Source organism: Lucilia sericata, unplaced genomic scaffold (genome assembly GCF_015586225.1).
Source record: "Lucilia sericata isolate MDLA Ls3-8-SP2 unplaced genomic scaffold, ASM1558622v1 Contig000030F_arrow, whole genome shotgun sequence".
Classification (NCBI taxonomy): Eukaryota; Metazoa; Arthropoda; class Insecta; order Diptera; family Calliphoridae; genus Lucilia; species Lucilia sericata.
In genome coordinates, this window is record NW_023994068.1 from 1,001,048 (window position 1) to 1,022,518 (window position 21,471).

The following is a 21,471-nucleotide window of genomic DNA, read 5'->3' on the forward strand; positions in this document are numbered from 1 at the left end:
TTCCATCCGTATTTTCTCTCAATGTGTAATGATTTCATTACATATTGAGTTTAGACGATTCCATCCGTTCTCTTCTACACAAAATTTCAGACCATATTACTTACCTGTGTGCTTGTGTAAAGAGGGTTTTGGGTACTTTTTTCTGACAAATATGTCATAACACTAATAAATGCTGACTATACCTGAGAATTTTTTATCTTGACTACAATAGTTATTAAGTGTTCACAAGAAAAAATATAATTATTCAACATTTGACAACTTGACGGCGAGATCATTAAACAGCTGTTGATCTTTCTATACAGTTGTGATTTATTAGTATAATTATTATTATTATTAAATTTTGTTAAAACTTGTTTATGCTTTTGTTTGTTTTATAAAAAAGTTTATTTTTATTAATCATCAATATTAGTAAGTTCCTTTAGACAAATTAGTTTAAGATGTGTAACAAAAATTGGGGTTCTTTTATCTCAAATTATAAAAATTTTATTTGTATCTACATACATACATGTATGTATGTAACTATGTACTTAAGAGCGTTTAAGGATTACTCCAGAAAGGACATTCCAAAATAACTCGGAAAACATTGTCCATAGCTGTATTAAATATGACAATATTAATACTAAAATGGATCGTGTACTCAATTAATAGTTGCAGGGGATTATTTTTATGATTACCTGTATGTACCAAGAATACCAATAATGTTTTCATTGTTATATGTGCCTTCGTGTATATGTACATATCTCATTTTTTACCTTCCTAACCCGCGAATTGTTCTATGGGAACGGTTTTTAAAAATCTAATTGTTTATTTTAAAAGAGAACAAGACATCGACGTTTGGGTGTCAAACGTTACGTATTAAGCGTCCTCAGTTTCCTCAGTTGGTCTTAAAAATTCCATAATTTTGGGCTTATCGCGGGAAAAAATTAAAATATTTATTACTGTATTTTTGGCCCGCAAACGACTTTTAGTGTATTATAAGGAGTATATAAATTTCAAAATTATCTAAAAACTCCGAAATGGACTAAACCAAATGCCAAACTATTTTTTAAAAATATTTTTCTATATAAGCTTAAAACTACGAAAATGTTTACACATATTTTGATAAAAGGCGAAAAAAATATGCCTCTTCAACCCACTAAAAATCATATTGTGGACCAAAAATACTCTACAATTTTAAAATTATTTTTCCCGTAATCAGCTCAAAAATACTTAATTTTTGAGATTCATTAAAGTTTTATATAAATATTACTTTTTCTTTATGAGAAAAATAAATATTTTTACCAACACTTCCTTAAACCCCTGTTATGGAATTTCTAACAATTAGCTGTAATATTGCATGATACAGAAAAGAGTATACAGTGGTGAAAAAAATAATAGAAACGACTTTATTTTGTGTTGAAAACAGAATTTTCTCGAAAATTAACCTTTAGAATTTGATGATTAGTATCTTAAATAAAAGGTATTTATCTCTTCTTTCGTATGATATATCTATTTTATACATTTAAACATTTGCTCCATCGTATTTTATTGGTATTCAAAAAATTTGGCTTTGGAAAAAATTATTACAATTGCATAAGCTAAGATATCATTAAAGACGTTTTTGTATTTAGTTTTGAAAATGTTAATTACAAATGAAGTTCTTAATATAAAAATATAAGTTATACTTTATTTTCTATGATAACGATCGTTATTTCACCGTTTAATTTACCATATGATTTCCAGCAGAAAAAGTTTTAGATCCACTTATAGATGATAATGGCAATCCACCGATTTTTGGTACAAATTTTGAGCAAAATTTAAATTTTTGCAACTAAACCCGGTCCAGGAGGTTAAAATGTGACTTATATACCAAAGTATCATGACAAACTGGTAAAATTATATTAAATTAATTTAAATTTAACACAAAAAGTTCAAAAAATTAAAAAAAATTTAAAATTCATCTTGAGTTAGGTTATTGTTTGGGAATTAAAAGTATAGTATTAAAACGTCAAAAATGATATTTCTTCGTATTTTTTCACAAAATGAAAGTATGTATATGACTTTAGAAAAGGTAAAAAAAAATAAAAAATATTTTGTTTTCCTTATTTTAAAACTTTCTGTTTCATTTTTTGGGTTAGATCGTATTGTCTCTATACTAGTATATGCGTTTATATGAAAATTTATTAAATAATTTTAATAAAAATAACGAATAGAAACATTTTAGAAATTGCTTTGCGTGCGGGAAATTTTTTCACCGAATTTTACATTATTTGCTATATGGCAGTGCTGTGGCATTTTATATAATAAAATTTATATTCGCAACTTATCAAAAAATTACAAATACTAATTAATACAATTCGTAAATTCGATCATTTAAGGGGTAAAACCGTACCAATTTTTGGTACACCTTTAATACAACTTTGTTTCCTATTTACCTATATTTATAATTATGGGATCTCACTGCATTTTTGGAATATACTTTCTTTTACTTCCACTGGAAGAAAATAAGTAACACAAAATTTTAAATCTCGGAAAATTTTTTATTCATTCTTATTCAACCAGTTTTGATAAATTTTATAGAATTTATAAATTATTATAAATTAAGTCACACGAAATAGAAACAAGGCCTATCTATAATTCATAATTGAATTTTCTGTAATAATGTAACCATGAAGCATTAAACATGTAATGTCCTGAATTAATAGAAAGCCATAACATTTGGAATTCTGCAATGTTTAGTAATGTTAGAAACAGACATATAAAAGTAATTCCGCGGGATCCTGAGTGAATGGAAATCAAATTATTGGACTTTTTCGCTCTACTTTCTGTTTTTTTTACATGATTGCACTTAGAGGCATAAAATTAAACGTGCAGGGTGCCGGTTGAATGGAAATCTGTAATATCAGCCGGTACTTTTAAAATTTTTTAAAACAATTAATATGTACTAGAATATTAATTAAAATGAAGAGTTAATGACAATGTAGAGTAGTGACTATGTGGTATTTTTGTATTTCCATTAATATTTGCCCTAAAAATTCAAATCAACATTCAGAGTTCTGAATGGAAGGAAATCTGTATGAAGGGACCAGTGTGACCATTTTGGCATTTTTGCAGCTAGATTTAGCATTTTTTATTTTGATTTAGCTGCAAAATTTTAATTTAGCATTTGGCATTTTATTTAGCATTTTTATAAAATATTTTTAGCATTTTTAGCTTTTTTTGCAATTTTAGTATATAAACAAAAAAAGAAAAATTTTTGCAAACAAGATTTATATTGGAAATAGGTTTAACCGGAAAAAATCAGAATTAAATGTCTACCCAAACACAAGCAACAAGAAATATGAGAAATGTAATAATTTACCCTGTAATTCAAAATAATGCAAAAAGATTCATGAAGATAAATAACTTAAAATTACGCCAATACAAGTGAATACTTTAAAATGTTGTATTCTAAAATATTTTTCTGGAACCCAATGCTTTTTTAAATTCGAGGTGATAGAAATAATTCAAGAGATTTCATATATTTTTACAAATACGTTCAGTACGCTATTTTACAAACTAATACTTTTTGTTTGCTCATGGAATGAAACATATAATTTTGGAAAAGGCTATGTATGACGGTTAATTAACAAATTTTATTTTTTCCTATACGAAATAAAGAGGTTTTAATTTTTATCATCCTTCAGGAGTTCTTGTTAATTTATTGAAAATAAGTATTGAAAAAAATCAATAATATATAATTAAGACTTTCTCATCCTACTTTCTGTTCTTTTTATTTTTACCACATTTTTAGTAATTTTGTTGTCACGTTTTTTTTTAATTAAAAAAAATACATAAATTTCGAAAATATTATTGACAATTTATTCCAGAATTACAAACTTACGGATTTGAATATATCTCTCAATTCATTTCATACATTCTCATATATATTTTTCCGAAAAAATCTTGGAAGTATGAGTTATAAACCTGACATCTATACACCGAGATTTAAAATTATTTCAACGGAATTTTCAATATTTTTGTGACATGAAAACCATTTTTAAAGTGTTTTGAGGAAGACAAATAAAATTGTTTATATAAAAAAAAGTAAAACTAGAAATATACTTTTCCTCCCGAAACACATATAGGTTTTATACCATGAGCAACTAATGTAATTAATATAGTTTTAATGTAATTTTTGCATTCAGAAATATTTTAAAGTTAGAGACATTACATATTGCTAAATTTACAAAAATTTTGAAATAATTTTTAGCATTTCTGTTTATCTTAATACCACGGAACTTAATTTTTTACTATACTCCACTATACTACGTTTGAGTATACTAATCGGTTAAGAATCATTTTCTGAATCGATTAAGCCATGTAAGTCTGACCGTCTGGTAGAGGTTGAAATTTTCAAAACCAATTTTGATCCAATGACAAAACCTTTTAAAAATGGTTAAAGTCCGTCCTTTATTTTACCTAGCCCCCATACATATACAAATGTATAAAGCCTTTCTTAGAAAATTAGTTTAAATATATTGAAACCAAGGTTCAATTCAACATAAATGCTTTATTACGAAAAATAAATCAAATTTTATACTCATATGGTCAACTACGGCAGAATATACTTTCTTACTTGTTATAAATTACAATGAATTTCAGTTACAAATTAATATCAATTGTTCATAAAAACACTAAAAAAATTTTAGCATTTTTTTTGGCATTTTAAAATCAATTTAGCATTTTTTCTAGCATTATTTTGGATGGGATTTAGCCGCAACATCTTTTGAGACCTGGTCACACTGGAAGGGACTTTGGAAATTTTCATTCTAAAACTGTAGGTAGGTAGTTTGATAGGAGGATGTATACTACATCAAATCTGAAGAAATACCTACACCTAGAGCACTATCGGGCCTGTTGTGCGGTCCATATCTGAAAAAAAAACCTAAGAGAATTGAATGTATTATTTTTCAGTGTTCATAAACTCAGTTTCCTGAACGTAATTCCTAAGAATCTTCCAATCAGTGTTAGTCGGGAATGTTATTTCCGGAATAACATGACTTCCAAGATACTTGGCTCTAACATCGACGAATGCCTGGCAGTGGCAAAGAAAATGCTCCAGAGTTTCACTGTCCTCTCCACATGCTCTACATTCGTCTGAATCCGCACGTCCAATTTTGCATAGATGTGCTCATAATCCTGTGTGTCCACTCAGAATACGTACCATCATACTAACTTCAGACTTGCTCATTTTGAAGAGATTTTTCGTCTTGCTCTCATCAGGGTCACCCATAGGATCTTCGGATAGCGGTGTCCTTATCAGGCTTCTTCCTCGCTTTTAGGATTTGACTCCTCAAAATTACCAGTACTTCCCAGCAAAAAATAATTGATGTCATACTTTACAAACGACATCTTAATCACATCTAAAAATGCGATTGCATACTTTTCGCTTTTATAAACCAAACATATACTTACAAATTAAAACACAGTTAAAAATGACAAAAGAGATGTAAAAAAGTCACTACAAACAACATATTCGAAGTACTTCAAATTTTGATGAAAAACCAATGAAATTTACATAAGCGTTTCATTGAAAGACATACAAATATCGGATTTTTACAGCTTCTAAAGATAAGATTAGATGTAGTTCAAAGTTGTCAAAAATGAACAACATCCCTCCAATGACACGCTAATGTAAAATTCATAGGTTTTTCACCTGAATTTGAAGCACTTCGGGGTACTAGTTGTGAGAAAAATTCTACATCTTTTTCCACACTTTTTTTGCTGGGTTGCTAATGATGCTTTGGGTACCGTCTTAGGTGTTTTAGTGTCCTTATCGGGGTCGGTTTTGACTTCCCTTTCAATAGGCGCTTCTTCTTTTGGCGAGTTAGTGGTATCTTGCACGCTTTTAGGATTTGACTCCTTAACGTTATCAGTAGTTGGTACTGATGCTGTGGTCTTAGGTACTTTAGTGTCCTTTTCGAGGCTTGTTGTAACAGCCCTTCCAATCGGCACCTTGCCAATTTTTAATATGACAGCTTTAGAGGCGAAGTAAGCCCTACCTTTATTCTTATCAAGAGTAGCCATAGATTTCTGGTCGATACCTATTACAAATAAAGTTCCCTCAGATTCTTTTTTCCTGTAAAAGACATCCCATTTTTCCACGGCCAGCTCAGCATTTTGACCACCAAGAATTTCCAGTATACGTTCATTAGCCAGTTTACTGCCCCAACCTTTTATGTAGACAGTGGACTTTAAGAGCTCGCTCTTCTTTGTCAGTCCTAGCTTAGCGCCGTCCCAGGGAGGAGAGATACTTTCCACCAAGTTCTTTAGGGTGCTAACACATTGGTGAGATGCCAACCTCATCAACATCACTCCCATGCTGAACTCGCAGCACACGCTCTCTATTGGTTGTTTGCCCTTTGAAGCGATTGCATGGTCCACTATCTTATTGTTCACCAGATCTTCTACCTTACTCTGTTGGTCTATTGGAATTTTGCCTGTCGGATTACCGGCATCGTAAACTGCATAACAGAGATCGTCCCGGTGTCTTCTTCTAGCAATTTTGGCGTAAGATGACGGCTCTTTTCCTTTTCCACTGTCTAGCTTCTCTTTCCTCCCTTTTCGGGGCATCTTTTGAGATACCCTTACCTTCGAGGTTGATTTCGCCGACGTGATCGTCTTCGGAATATCTATCTTGGCGTTGTCACCCTTACTCTCAGGATTCTGACTTGAGGTTCTTTTGAGTGAAGTATGGCTTGGCTTCGACTGTGTATTATAAGACGGGGACCTCTTTTTCTTCTTAGGTTTATTCTCAGTTATCAACTCTTCGGGAGACCTGATCCTCTTTGCCTCAGATCTTGTGAGAGAGTCCGATTTTTCCTTTGGAGTGTCGTTGGTTTGACTAACTATGATTTCCTGAAGCATCTTTTTCAACTTCCTGCTCTGTGCTCCAGATAGTCTTTTCTTAGTAATAGGTAGTTTAGCTATGCTATCACTCACCTGTTTCACCATTTGCTCTACTTCATCCTTTTTGGGATTTGCTATAATGGTGTTGTTATTATCATCTGAGGATTCAGAGTCGGAACCATAGAAAAAAACTGAGACTGAGAATAAGAAATATTACTCTCTCATGTACAGGTTCTGTGTGAATTTAATACAATTGTATGAGTATTTTTATTTTTGTTTACATAAAATAACAAAAATATGAAAGTACAAAATGTATCCGAATACATCATACCCTACCACATTGCAAGTAAGTAGCAATAAGTTATTTAGTATTTTTTAATGTAGAAGTTATATTCAAGAGATTGATGTTTGTGTTAGAATAAAATGCTTTTCCTTATCGTTTAATTCAAATGCGTGCTTTATTTGTCAGCGTAAACTTAAGACTAAGATAAAATCAGTTACAAAGTAAATGCAATTCAAAAGTGTAAAAAGGGAATGAAACAATAAATGTCATAAAAAAAAAATAAATAAATAGTGTTGCCAATATTCGAAATACTTCGCACGTTCCAACACCTCCCCTCGAAGTATAGAGAATGGTAACATCAATGACATTCGGCTTAAGTCATTCCCAAGGCAGCAATACATTTGGAATGTTTCTCGGCACATAGAGCCTTCGTCAACACGTCTGCTGGCATATCTTCAGTTGGCATATATTGAAGGCTGATGTCGCCGCTTTGCTGTTTCTGCTTTATAAAGTGGTGTCGAACATCAATATGTTTCGTACGGGAGTGAAATCCGAAACTGGTTGCTAGCTTTTGAGCACTCTGACTATCATTAAATAATATTACAGTTTCGCATTCCAAACCTCAGATCTTGTGAGAGAGTCCGATTTTTCCTTTGGAGTGTCGTTGGTTTGACTAACTATGATTTCCTGAAGCATCTTTTTCAACTTCCTGCTCTGTGCTCCAGATAGTCTTTTCTTAGTAATAGGTAGTTTAGCTATGCTATCACTCACCTGTTTCACCATTTGCTCTACTTCATCCTTTTTGGGATTTGCTATAATGGTGTTGTTATTATCATCTGAGGATTCAGAGTCGGAACCATAGAAAAAAACTGAGACTGAGAATAAGAAATATTACTCTCTCATGTACAGGTTCTGTGTGAATTTAATACAATTGTATGAGTATTTTTATTTTTGTTTACATAAAATAACAAAAATATGAAAGTACAAAATGTATCCGAATACATCATACCCTACCACATTGCAAGTAAGTAGCAATAAGTTATTTAGTATTTTTTAATGTAGAAGTTATATTCAAGAGATTGATGTTTGTGTTAGAATAAAATGCTTTTCCTTATCGTTTAATTCAAATGCGTGCTTTATTTGTCAGCGTAAACTTAAGACTAAGATAAAATCAGTTACAAAGTAAATGCAATTCAAAAGTGTAAAAAGGGAATGAAACAATAAATGTCATAAAAAGAAAATAAATAAATAGTGTTGCCAATATTCGAAATACTTCGCACGTTCCAACACCTCCCCTCGAAGTATAGAGAATGGTAACATCAATGACATTCGGCTTAAGTCATTCCCAAGGCAGCAATACATTTGGAATGTTTCTCGGCACATAGAGCCTTCGTCAACACGTCTGCTGGCATATCTTCAGTTGGCATATATTGAAGGCTGATGTCGCCGCTTTGCTGTTTCTGCTTTATAAAGTGGTGTCGAACATCAATATGTTTCGTACGGGAGTGAAATCCGAAACTGGTTGCTAGCTTTTGAGCACTCTGACTATCATTAAATAATATTACAGTTTCGCATTCCAAACCTCAGATCTTGTGAGAGAGTCCGATTTTTCCTTTGGAGTGTCGTTGGTTTGACTAACTATGATTTCCTGAAGCATCTTTTTCAACTTCCTGCTCTGTGCTCCAGATAGTCTTTTCTTAGTAATAGGTAGTTTAGCTATGCTATCACTCACCTGTTTCACCATTTGCTCTACTTCATCCTTTTTGGGATTTGCTATAATGGTGTTGTTATTATCATCTGAGGATTCAGAGTCGGAACCATAGAAAAAAACTGAGACTGAGAATAAGAAATATTACTCTCTCATGTACAGGTTCTGTGTGAATTTAATACAATTGTATGAGTATTTTTATTTTTGTTTACATAAAATAACAAAAATATGAAAGTACAAAATGTATCCGAATACATCATACCCTACCACATTGCAAGTAAGTAGCAATAAGTTATTTAGTATTTTTTAATGTAGAAGTTATATTCAAGAGATTGATGTTTGTGTTAGAATAAAATGCTTTTCCTTATCGTTTAATTCAAATGCGTGCTTTATTTGTCAGCGTAAACTTAAGACTAAGATAAAATCAGTTACAAAGTAAATGCAATTCAAAAGTGTAAAAAGGGAATGAAACAATAAATGTCATAAAAAAAAATAAATAAATAGTGTTGCCAATATTCGAAATACTTCGCACGTTCCAACACCTCCCCTCGAAGTATAGAGAATGGTAACATCAATGACATTCGGCTTAAGTCATTCCCAAGGCAGCAATACATTTGGAATGTTTCTCGGCACATAGAGCCTTCGTCAACACGTCTGCTGGCATATCTTCAGTTGGCATATATTGAAGGCTGATGTCGCCGCTTTGCTGTTTCTGCTTTATAAAGTGGTGTCGAACATCAATATGTTTCGTACGGGAGTGAAATCCGAAACTGGTTGCTAGCTTTTGAGCACTCTGACTATCATTAAATAATATTACAGTTTCGCATTCCAAACCTCAGATCTTGTGAGAGAGTCCGATTTTTCCTTTGGAGTGTCGTTGGTTTGACTAACTATGATTTCCTGAAGCATCTTTTTCAACTTCCTGCTCTGTGCTCCAGATAGTCTTTTCTTAGTAATAGGTAGTTTAGCTATGCTATCACTCACCTGTTTCACCATTTGCTCTACTTCATCCTTTTTGGGATTTGCTATAATGGTGTTGTTATTATCATCTGAGGATTCAGAGTCGGAACCATAGAAAAAAACTGAGACTGAGAATAAGAAATATTACTCTCTCATGTACAGGTTCTGTGTGAATTTAATACAATTGTATGAGTATTTTTATTTTTGTTTACATAAAATAACAAAAATATGAAAGTACAAAATGTATCCGAATACATCATACCCTACCACATTGCAAGTAAGTAGCAATAAGTTATTTAGTATTTTTTAATGTAGAAGTTATATTCAAGAGATTGATGTTTGTGTTAGAATAAAATGCTTTTCCTTATCGTTTAATTCAAATGCGTGCTTTATTTGTCAGCGTAAACTTAAGACTAAGATAAAATCAGTTACAAAGTAAATGCAATTCAAAAGTGTAAAAAGGGAATGAAACAATAAATGTCATAAAAAGAAAATAAATAAATAGTGTTGCCAATATTCGAAATACTTCGCACGTTCCAACACCTCCCCTCGAAGTATAGAGAATGGTAACATCAATGACATTCGGCTTAAGTCATTCCCAAGGCAGCAATACATTTGGAATGTTTCTCGGCACATAGAGCCTTCGTCAACACGTCTGCTGGCATATCTTCAGTTGGCATATATTGAAGGCTGATGTCGCCGCTTTGCTGTTTCTGCTTTATAAAGTGGTGTCGAACATCAATATGTTTCGTACGGGAGTGAAATCCGAAACTGGTTGCTAGCTTTTGAGCACTCTGACTATCATTAAATAATATTACAGTTTCGCATTCCAAACCGATCTCGTGTAAAAGCTCTTTCAGATATAGAGCCTCCTTTGTTGCTTCTGATATGGCCTGTTCGTTGTTCGTTGTTTACGCGCCTCCCAACTTACAGCTGCCCCTGACAAGATAAAAGCGTAACCGGAATATGATCGGCGGTCTGTCAGGTTAGCACCCCAATCAGCATCGACTACACCATAGAGTTGGGTATCATCTTGTTGATACATTAGACCACAATTCAATGTGCCCCTCAAATATCTTAAAACACGTTTAGCGGCCTGCCAATGTTCCTCATTAAAATTCGTATTGAATTGGCTCAAGAAATTTACAGAGTATGCTATATCCGGGCGAGTGTTAACTGCTAAATACATCAGCGCACCAATAAGATTTTGATATGGATATTTCGACATGACATCTTCATCGACGTCCTTTGGTTTTTCAAGTTTACAATTCGTCATCATGGGAGCCCGGATGGGTTTACATTCACTCATATTATATTTTTTCAATATAGATTCAGTATAATTTCGTTGGCTTAAAAATACGGTGCGTTCATCAATATTCTGTTCGAATTCAATTCCCAGACATAATTTCACGGGCCCGAGATCTTTCATCTCAAAAGATTCGGCTAGCGATTTCTTAATTTCATTCACCAAATATTCATCATTAGAGGCTATTAATAAATCGTCAACGTATACGGTAAGAAGTACAATTTTCTGATCTTCTTTTAAAACGAATAGGCATGGGTCATGCTTGGATGGCTTGAGCTTAAGATCCTTTAATTTTGTTGTCAACTTCTGGTACCATTTTAAACCGGATTGTCTAAGACCATATAGTGCTCTTCTTATTTTACATACAGGATACTCACAGTTTTTATATGCGTCCAGCCACTTTTCGCATCATCTTTGATTTGTCTGGATTTTTCTGTACAAGAACCAATCGTCTCACCGGCATTTACTTTCTCCAACACGTTTACCAAATTTTCAGGTATCTCCATGAACACCTCTTCGTCCAGTTCACCATTGAGGTAGGCAGTAACGACATCCATTTGATGGATCTCAAGATTTAGTTTGGCTGATAAAGCAGACATTAATCTCACCGACGTTGATCGTACTACTGGAGAGTAGGTCTCAAAAAAATCCTCTCCTGGACGCTGTGAGCAGCCCTTGGCTACCAGTCGCGCTTTTCTCTAGTTGACATCTTTCGTTCGAAATACAAAACGATTACCAATTACTTTTCTATTATTCGGACGTTCAACTATCTCCCACGTATTATTTAGTAATTGAGCGACGTATTCATCCTCGACTGCTTTAATCCAGGATTCGTCACCATTTTGCAATACCTCGGCAACTGTAGCTGGATCCTCGGAAAAAGCAAAGTTGCAATCTTCAAAACCTTCGAATTCAGAATCACTATCACTTTGGTGATTTTCCGTTGAAGTCGTTGGTGTGTTTTCACGTGGTGGTTCTAAATGATCGGCCTTAAGTTCAATCACACCTTGCGAACCATCGTTACAGATATCTTCGTATTCACTCTCGAAATACATTTCGTTCAATATCTTTACATCACGGCTTATTATAATATTGCGTTTTCTGGGGGACCATAAACGGTAGGCTTTGGCTTCATTTGAGTAACCCATTAAAACACATTCCTCTGATTTGGAATCGAATTTCCCCTTCGAGATACCCTTAATCAAAACGTATGCCTTAGCACCTGGTACATTCATGTGTTTGAGTGAAGGAGTTTTACCAGACCATAACTTATAAGGTATTTCACCATTTAACGATTTCGTAGGGCATCGGTTTCTAATGTAACAGGCAGTGTTAATTGCCTCAGCCCAAAACTCTGGTGGAGCACCAGCATGCTTCAACATGCACCTAGACATCTCGAGGAGCGTCCTGTTTTTGCGTTCAGATACGCCGTTTTGTTGTGGTGTATGGGGAGCACTCAGACGCCTAATAATTCCATTGTTCTCTAAGTATTTATCAAATTCACGGTTGCAATACTCACGGCCATTATCCGATTGCAGCATCTTAACTCTCTTACCAGTGAATGTTTCAGCAGCATTCTTAAATTTTCTAAAAGCATTTAGTACTTTAGATTTTTGTTTGAGTACAAAAATTTCACAATATCTTGAGTAATCATCAGTAAAAGTCACGAAATATCTTGCTTCAGAATGGGAGGGAATTCTCATTGGTCCGCACACATCACTGTGGACAATCTCCAATACGTCCTTAGTACGTTGATCACTACTCTTCGGAAAAGATTCACGAACCTGTTTTTCGGTTATACAAATTTCACAAGTTGAAAGTTTTTCGTTCCGGTTAATTTGCATACCATGCACCAAATTCTCCTTCGCCATATTTTTCAAGTCACGTTCGTTTAAGTGGCCCATTTTAAAATGCCACATATCAATGTTGCTCACACTATTTACTGCACCAGCAAAATACTCAGAATTCACAAGATAATATAGATTTCCAATACGTTTGGCCGTTAATATAATTTCCCCGTTCTCTATTATATGCGCCTCTTCTCTATAAAAACAAACATCATAGCCTTTATCCGTTAATTTTGAAATCGATAGCAAATTCTCTCTTAAATCCTCAACATAAAAAACGTCATGTACGTTAATACGCTCTTCACGGCCTCTCTCATTTAAACAGAATTTCATGTTGCCAACGCCAGTTATCTTCGCTGTATTCTCGTTTGTCAAATTCAGCGTCTTTTCTAATTCTTTGAAATTAGAAAATTCGCCTCTGCTTGCACTCATGTGCGACGTACTACCACTATCAAGACACCAGTAACCGTTTTTACATAAAGAAATCATTGTTGTCTCTGTTGTGTTATGCATTGCTCTTTCTCCTACATGGCATGAATCTGCTTGCCTCGATTGTTTTGTTTTGCAATTTCTCGCGAAATGCCCGACTTTGCCGCAGAGATACAAGCCGAGACGGCTCAAATCGGCGGCGGCTGGCCGCCGGTAATATTTTGCAAGCCGCGCCGCCGCCGACTTCTTTCGGCTCAAAAGCTAAGCCGGCTTAAACGTAGCCGCTGATAAAGATTAGAATCACACATGTATTTCAGAACATAATTTCACCAAATTGAACGGAGTTGCCACTATTTTAAATTCTTATGGCAAATTGAAAAGAGTTGCCACACAATATTGTGCTAATATAAAAAAATTAAAACAAGTAAACTTTTTCTTCTCGTTTGTGTTTGTTGCATTGTTGTTGCTTTTATTTTGTTTCTTGTGCTTCACGTATAATGCATTTTGTTCTGGCCTGTCAATCTTTGATTTTCTTGCTTGATCCTCCTCCAATATTTTCACACGTAGAACATTAGGATTTGGTAACTCGTCTCTTGTTTCCAAAGCACATCTGAAAGTTTCATATGACTCCGGCAAGCTGTACAGCAACAAAATTGCCAATAAATCATCACCAACAACAACATTAATTTCCTTCAGCTTTGATACGGCATCAAAAAAATCATTTAAATGTTCTCTAACATTTTCACCGTCTTTCATACGGGCCAACGCTACTCTTTTCAGGAGGGTGGCTTTTCGGGCTGGTCCTTTGGATTGGAATGTACTCTCCAACTTTTGCCACATTTCAAGGGAAGTTACACAGTCTGATATGAGTCCTAGCTCCGATGGCGAAACTGACAGCATTATGTCGGCACCTGCTTTCTGATCACATTCTAGCCATTTTAGGCGATTAACTTCTTCAGTTAAAGGAGGGATGGTTTTCCCACCACTCGCATAAGCCCACAGGTCATTCTTTATCAGGATAGCTTTCATCAGAAGCTTCCAAGAATCATAATTATCCGCGTTCAGTGGTTGTATACGACAAACCGCACCCGACATTTCTTATTTCCTTTCGAAATTATTTTACACAATTAAAAATAAAATTTTATTAAACGACCGTCTATTTCAAATTTATTCGCGTAAGGCTCTCTGGGCCCATAACCTGTTAGAATAAAATGCTTTTCCTTATCGTTTAATTCAAATGCGTGCTTTATTTGTCAGCGTAAACTTAAGACTAAGATAAAATCAGTTACAAAGTAAATGCAATTCAAAAGTGTAAAAAGGGAATGAAACAATAAATGTCATAAAAAGAAAATAAATAAATAGTGTTGCCAATATTCGAAATACTTCGCACGTTCCAACAGTTTGCTTAATTAATGAATGTACTACTCATTATAACAATATATAGTCAAATTTTCGTATATATAAAATTTGTTGAGTCGAATTTTATAAATACCCTATTCTTGTATAGCATGTACCGCTTACAAAAAAGTTCAATAGGCTAATTTATGGGAGGATTACATCATTACATCGACGCAGGTGTTACAAACTTTAAAGCATAAACAAAATACCGTTCCCATTAGTGTGGTGTAGGGTGTATTTTGACTGGATTTGGGCTGCTTTGAAATTAACAATAATCGTTCATATCAAGCGTTAATTTTAGCATTAGCACAATTCCTTTGGCAAAATAGCCCCTGCTGCTGCAATAAACACTGCTAAAAGTTATGTTTTCCCATAAAATTATTGAAAACATTTTCAGAAAAAAAAAACAAATTTTTCAATCGTTTTTATTTTTTTAATATTATTTTCAAATGTCAATATTGACTCAACCCAGCAACCACAAAGAGTTTATTTAAAATTAAAAATAATTTTTAATGAAGATCTTTCTTACATTGGTCAACTGATATTATAAAAATGGCTAATTCAAACCATTATTTCATAAAATATCGAAATATAATATCAAACAAAAATATAAAAACTTTTTAAACGAAAGAGTTTGTGTTTGTTGGGTTAAATATTTTTCAACTAATACATTCTCACGACTTAGGTTTTTGACAGCAGACTTAGGTTTTGTCATACTCAGTTTCAGTTCTATGGTCGGAACCCTCACCTATATTTGAAGGCTGAGGTAGCTTAGAGCTCTCTCCGAGTACTTCCTTCTCTTTCAACCCTATGTTTTTGCCAATGGCATGCTGTACACTTAACGCATTGTCCGCCACGGAGGCCAAGGTACCCACCTCCGTAGTAGTATTTTGCTCATGATTGCAGGATGACGACGACACGTGACTCGTGAGTGGATCAACACTTGCCGCCGGTACTGGGTTATTTAGGCCCTGCATCGTAACTTTCATCTTTTTATTTTTATTTTCCATGTTGTTTTTTTTTTTTCCAATTTTTTGGTCCGCGGGGAATATAATATTCCCAGGTGGTATACAATCTACCCTCCCTCTTGAGTCAAGCTAAAACTGGGGGAGGACAGATGGTCCATCACCACCCCCTATCCGACACCCGGGGACGAACTCGGTAGGAAAAACGGGAAAACTCCCCCGAGTTCTAAAACTGTAACTTTTTGATTTTTCTATTATAGTTGACTTAGGGTGCTGACTAATGGAGAATCTAAAAGAAGGCTTTTTCGTTCTCAATGATAGTCTTTAAATTTTTTTCATTTAATGTAGAAACACAAAAAGAATGAAACACATAAGAAACTCAGTGGTACATTTTAAATTTTCTATATATTGAACATAAAATCATGAAATTTAAAATATTTGGTATGAAATGACTGAAATTCGGGAAAAACCCAAAAACCATCATTGGAAAGATATTTTTAATGCCTTTAATTTGTTAACGAAACAGTTTTCGAGATATAGACAAAAATGTATTAAAGCAAAAAAGTGAGGAAAAAGAAGTAGAATTTTCACCACAAATAACATACTTGAAGTACTTCCAATTTTGGTGAAAAACCTATGAATTTTACATTAGCGTGTCATTGGAGGGATGTTGTTCATTTTTGACAACTTTGAACTACATCTACATCCGATATTTGGATGTCAAAAATAAACCACATTCTTTCAATGACACGCTTATGTAAATTTCATTGGTTTTTCACCAAAATTTGATGTACTTCGAATATGTTATTTGTAGTGACTTTCAACAACATCTCAACATCTCAACATCTCTCAACATCTCTTTCAATCGCAATCGCATTTTTAGATATGATTAAGATGTCGTTTGCAAAGTATGACATCAATTATTTTTTGCTGGGTAATACGACATCATTTAATATATTAAAAACAAAACATCTTCCTCAACAACTATGCAAGTACTTCTTTAACTCCCTATTTGTAGGGGAGCGTAGAAGTACTTGCCTCCAATGAGTTAAAATGAGTAATGAGTTAAAATGCTAATGAAGTAGTAAAAAGAGTTTTTATTAGCCTTTGAATACATTACTTTTCAATATTGTATGAGAATAAATAAAAATAAACATAATCGAAATTAGTGTATATTACCTACACTAATAAATACCAAATTGTCGCCCGGGTGTTAAGTGCTCTATACGCCATTTTGACAATTTTGAGTTAAGGACGCCACTATAGGTTTTCGACCCCAAATTTTTCAAATCTGCAATCCCTTTTCGGCTATCTCATCTGGTTGCTGAGATATATCGTGTCTGTTTCGCTCTATATCCATCAAAACAGAACTTTTTTGTGTCATTTTGCTCTATACGCCAATTAATGGCATATAGAGCAAAATTTCAATATATTCTTCGGTTATAAGTAATTATTTGGAGTTCTTCTTTATGTATAGAATACTGTTGTATTTTACAAATAAAACTAAATAAATACATATCGCTCATATACTACAAGATCAGCATAATCGAAAAAAGTCGTCTTAAGAAAAATTGCTTTGAATATTTAATGAATTTTAATGAGTAAAATTAAAATTTTAATCTGTTTCTCATCTAAGTTGAAATTTTAAGTAAAGAATAATGTTCTTATTTACTTTCATATAGATGCGTTCCAGAAATATTTTGGTATGTACATTAGGGTTTTACTTTTTTGGACGGCAAAATACCACAGCACTACCTTATAGCCAATACATACTGTTCTGATAATAAAAGGCAATTTTTGTCAGACCATTTACAGGTCAAAAGCCTGGTCATTCACAAATCCAAGAAGTCGATTGCGTTGACAGTGCTTTAGACAAATATCTGAAACGTTTAGAAATTCATAGTATTTTGTCACTCGTTAATTATTTGAAAAATTTTAAAACAAATAAGATTAAACTTAAGATTGTAGAAATGCAATTTTCAGATTTTAAGAATTTTTCTAAGATATCTAACCAATTACATTTCTCGGTTCTTTCATTTACTAAAATAAAACTTCTTCAATATAACCAAAATAATTTATTTACAATAAAATTAAAAAACTCAATTTTGCAGCCTACTTTCCAAACAGCAAATATAATAAAAAATGGTTCCCGAAATCAATTACCAACACGGTTAAATATTTTTGAAACAGATTTAAGTATCGTTAGGAGGAAAGAAAGAATTCAACATGAAAAAATTACTGATTTAAAATTTTATTTAGTTTTATATCTGAAACAGACAAAAATTATTACTTAACTCAAATAAATTGAGATGTTAATTTTTTATTTGTCATATTCTATAATAACATTATAAATAGTTTTCATTTTTGTAAATGAATGGCGCACAGTGGTATAGGAAAAAAAAAGAGGGAAATAATTCGGTAACTTCTAAACGGTTAATCCGATTTTAATGAAATTTGGTGTGCACAAAGAGGAGGTGTTGTCGAGTTTAGGTTTTGAATTTGGACCTTATAGGCCTACCAGGGGCCCGGCGGGGGGTCCTCAAATTAGGACACCTCGGCTATGTTAAATTTTTAAAACGATCCTATTTCTTCATTTGAGTTCCGATTTAAAAAAAATTTCGTATATAGAATCTCCTCATCGAGCACTATAAAAAATGTCGTCGTAGCAGTAAATTATCTCTTATAGTTTAGGAGATATTCGCATTTGAATATTAAAATTTTTACCGTCCTTACTTTAGTTTTTTTGATAATAGCAGGTCCAAATATTTCCGATTTTCGATTTGCTTAACAACAAGTTTATATACCAAGCAGTGAAAGAATTATGTAAAAATCATGACTGAGTCCAAAGTTATAGGCATTTAAATTTAAAAAATTAAAAAAAGGCGATTTTTTGACATTTTTTTGGGAAAAAAGTATCTTTTTCTTTTTAAGTTATCTAAAAAGTTTCTAAGAAGATGTATATAGAATTTATACTTTTTGGAAAGCTGACTTTACATAAAATACGATAAATGAAACAAAACCTAAAAATTTTTGATACCGAGGGGACCAGGTCCATCCAAAAAAACCCTATTTTTTATGGAAAATTAAATTTTGAGCAAAAATTCTCAAATCGCATAGTCGATATCAAATTATAGTGACCTGTTTTATATGACCCAATAAGTTCTTAATCATTTTGTAACGGGTTTCGATAACCCCGCCCCTGGTATGGATATAATAGGCAAAAAACCAAAAAATCCCATTTTTGGGATTTTTTAAAACTTTTTTGGGAATTCCGGGATTTCTAATAAGAAAATTCGAAATTTTTATTTAATTTTGGATTTTGAGTAAAAAAATCTACCTAACTGTAAAATTTCATCAAAAAATATTCATAAATAAAATTTTTATTGCAATTTGAAAAATTTGTATCTTCGCAAAAACTGAATAAAAAACATTTTTTAATTTTTTTTAAAAAAAGTATTCCGCGAATTTTTTAATTTTCAAAAATTATATACAGTTTTGAAAAATAGACAAAATTACCTTTCCATTGATATATAACATGCCTACCTTATGTTTTTTAAGTGACAAATTAATTAGGGAAAACTCAACATCTTTTAGAAAATTTGCCTAGCACTATTATTTTCATCCATAAGGTTAACTCTTAAATTTGTTACATATATGGATGAAAATAATAGTGCTAGGTAAATTTTCTAAAAGATGTTGAGTTTTCCCTAATTAATTTGTCACTTAAAAAACATTAGGTAGGCATGTTATATATCAATGGAAAGGTAATTTTGTCTATTTTTCAAAACTGTATATAATTTTTGAAAATTAAAAAATTCGCGGAATACTTTTTTTAAAAAAAATTAAAAAATGTTTTTTATTCAGTTTTTGCGAAGATACAAATTTTTCAAATTGCAATAAAAATTTTATTTATGAATATTTTTTGATGAAATTTTACAGTTAGGTAGATTTTTTTACTCAAAATCCAAAATTAAATAAAAATTTCGAATTTTCTTATTAGAAATCCCGGAATTCCCAAAAAAGTTTTAAAAAATCCCAAAAATGGGATTTTTTGGTTTTTTGCCTATTATATCCATACCAGGGGCGGGGTTATCGAAACCCGTTACAAAATGATTAAGAACTTATTGGGTCATATAAAACAGGTCACTATAATTTGATATCGACTATGCGATTTGAGAATTTTTGCTCAAAATTTAATTTTCCATAAAAAATAGGGTTTTTTTGGATGGACCTGGTCCCCTCGGTATCAAAAATTTTTAGGTTTTGTTTCATTTATCGTATTTTATGTAAAGTCAGCTTTCCAAAAAGTATAAATTCTATATACATCTTCTTAGAAACTTTTTAGATAACTTAAAAAGAAAAAGATACTTTTTTCCCAAAAAAATGTCAAAAAATCGCCTTTTTTTAATTTTTTAAATTTAAATGCCTATAACTTTGGACTCAGTCATGATTTTTACATAATTCTTTCACTGCTTGGTATATAAACTTGTTGTTAAGCAAATAAAAAAAAATGGCGAAAATCGGAAATATTTGGACCTGCTATTATCAAAAAAACTAAAGTAAGGACGGTAAAAATTTTAAAATTTTAATATTCAAATGCGAATATCTCCTAAACTATAAGAGATAATTTACTGCTACGACGACATTTTTTATAGTGCTCGATGAGGAGATTCTATATACGAAATTTTTTTTAAATCGGAACTCAAATGAAGAAATAGGATCGTTTTAAAAATTTAACATAGCCGAGGTGTCCTAATTTGAGGACCCCCCGCCGGGCCCCTGGTTGGCCTATAAGGTCCAAATTCAAAACCTAAACTCGACAACACCTCCTCTTTGTGCATACCAAATTTCATTAAAATCGGATTAACCGTTTAGAAGTTACCGAATTATTTCCCTCTTTTTTTTTTCCTATACCACTGTGTGGCGTGTGCTCGCCATTATTTTTGCCGTTAAAAAATATCCCTTTATAGATGAGATCGGGAGATAAAAAATTTCCCTCAGAATCTTCATTTCAAAACAAACATATGGTAAGAAAAATGATGTTAAACTTCAACATCGATTTACTCGAAATGCATTTTTGGCATATAGAGCACTTAAATCCCCGGGCTACGAAATATACTAATTTCTGTTACTGTACGAATAACGCATATTCGTGAAGATAATTTGAAAAAAAAAAACATAATGCAGTTTTTATCAGTGCATTTTCATGTATGAGTATATGCCATACACAGAAAAAAGTTTCAGTACAAATATTATGAACTGCTTTCATTATTTAAAGTTAATAATATTTAAGAATAAGTTCATAAATTGTACGAATTTTATAATTTCTATTTTTTCAAACATAATCTAGAAGCGTTGACTTAAAATATTTCAAACTTTTTTTTATTTTTCTATTTGTTAAAAAAATTTTTGAAATATTCTTTGGAAAATTTTGTATTTCTTTACGATTTTTAGATTAAAATCGATGAAATGTGCACGTACATATTTGACAGCATTTTATGAAGAATAGATGCTTAACTATGTTGGATGATGTTTTCTTGTTTAACATTTTGTTTTTCTGCATTTCAATTTATATTTTTTTATTATACAAAATTCGCTAATAAAGGATTACTATCTACTAAATATGGAAACAGATTAGTAGATAATGAACTTTTTTTGCAATTTTTCATGAATATCGTAGAAAAAACTAAAAATTTAAAAAATTT

At 32.4% G+C, this 21,471-nt stretch overlaps 1 protein-coding gene across 1 annotated transcript in view; it reads left to right on the forward strand.

Moving 5' to 3' along the window:
- Positions 1-256: 256 nt before the first annotated feature.
- LOC119611144 (kinesin-like protein KIF21B) overlaps positions 257-21,471 on the forward strand; it is a 213,554-nt gene continuing 192,339 nt past the window's right edge. Inside the window, exon 1 of the mRNA XM_037966629.1 lies at positions 257-408. The gene's annotated coding sequence lies outside the window, so the exon portion shown is untranslated. The remainder of the gene's footprint in view (positions 409-21,471) is intronic.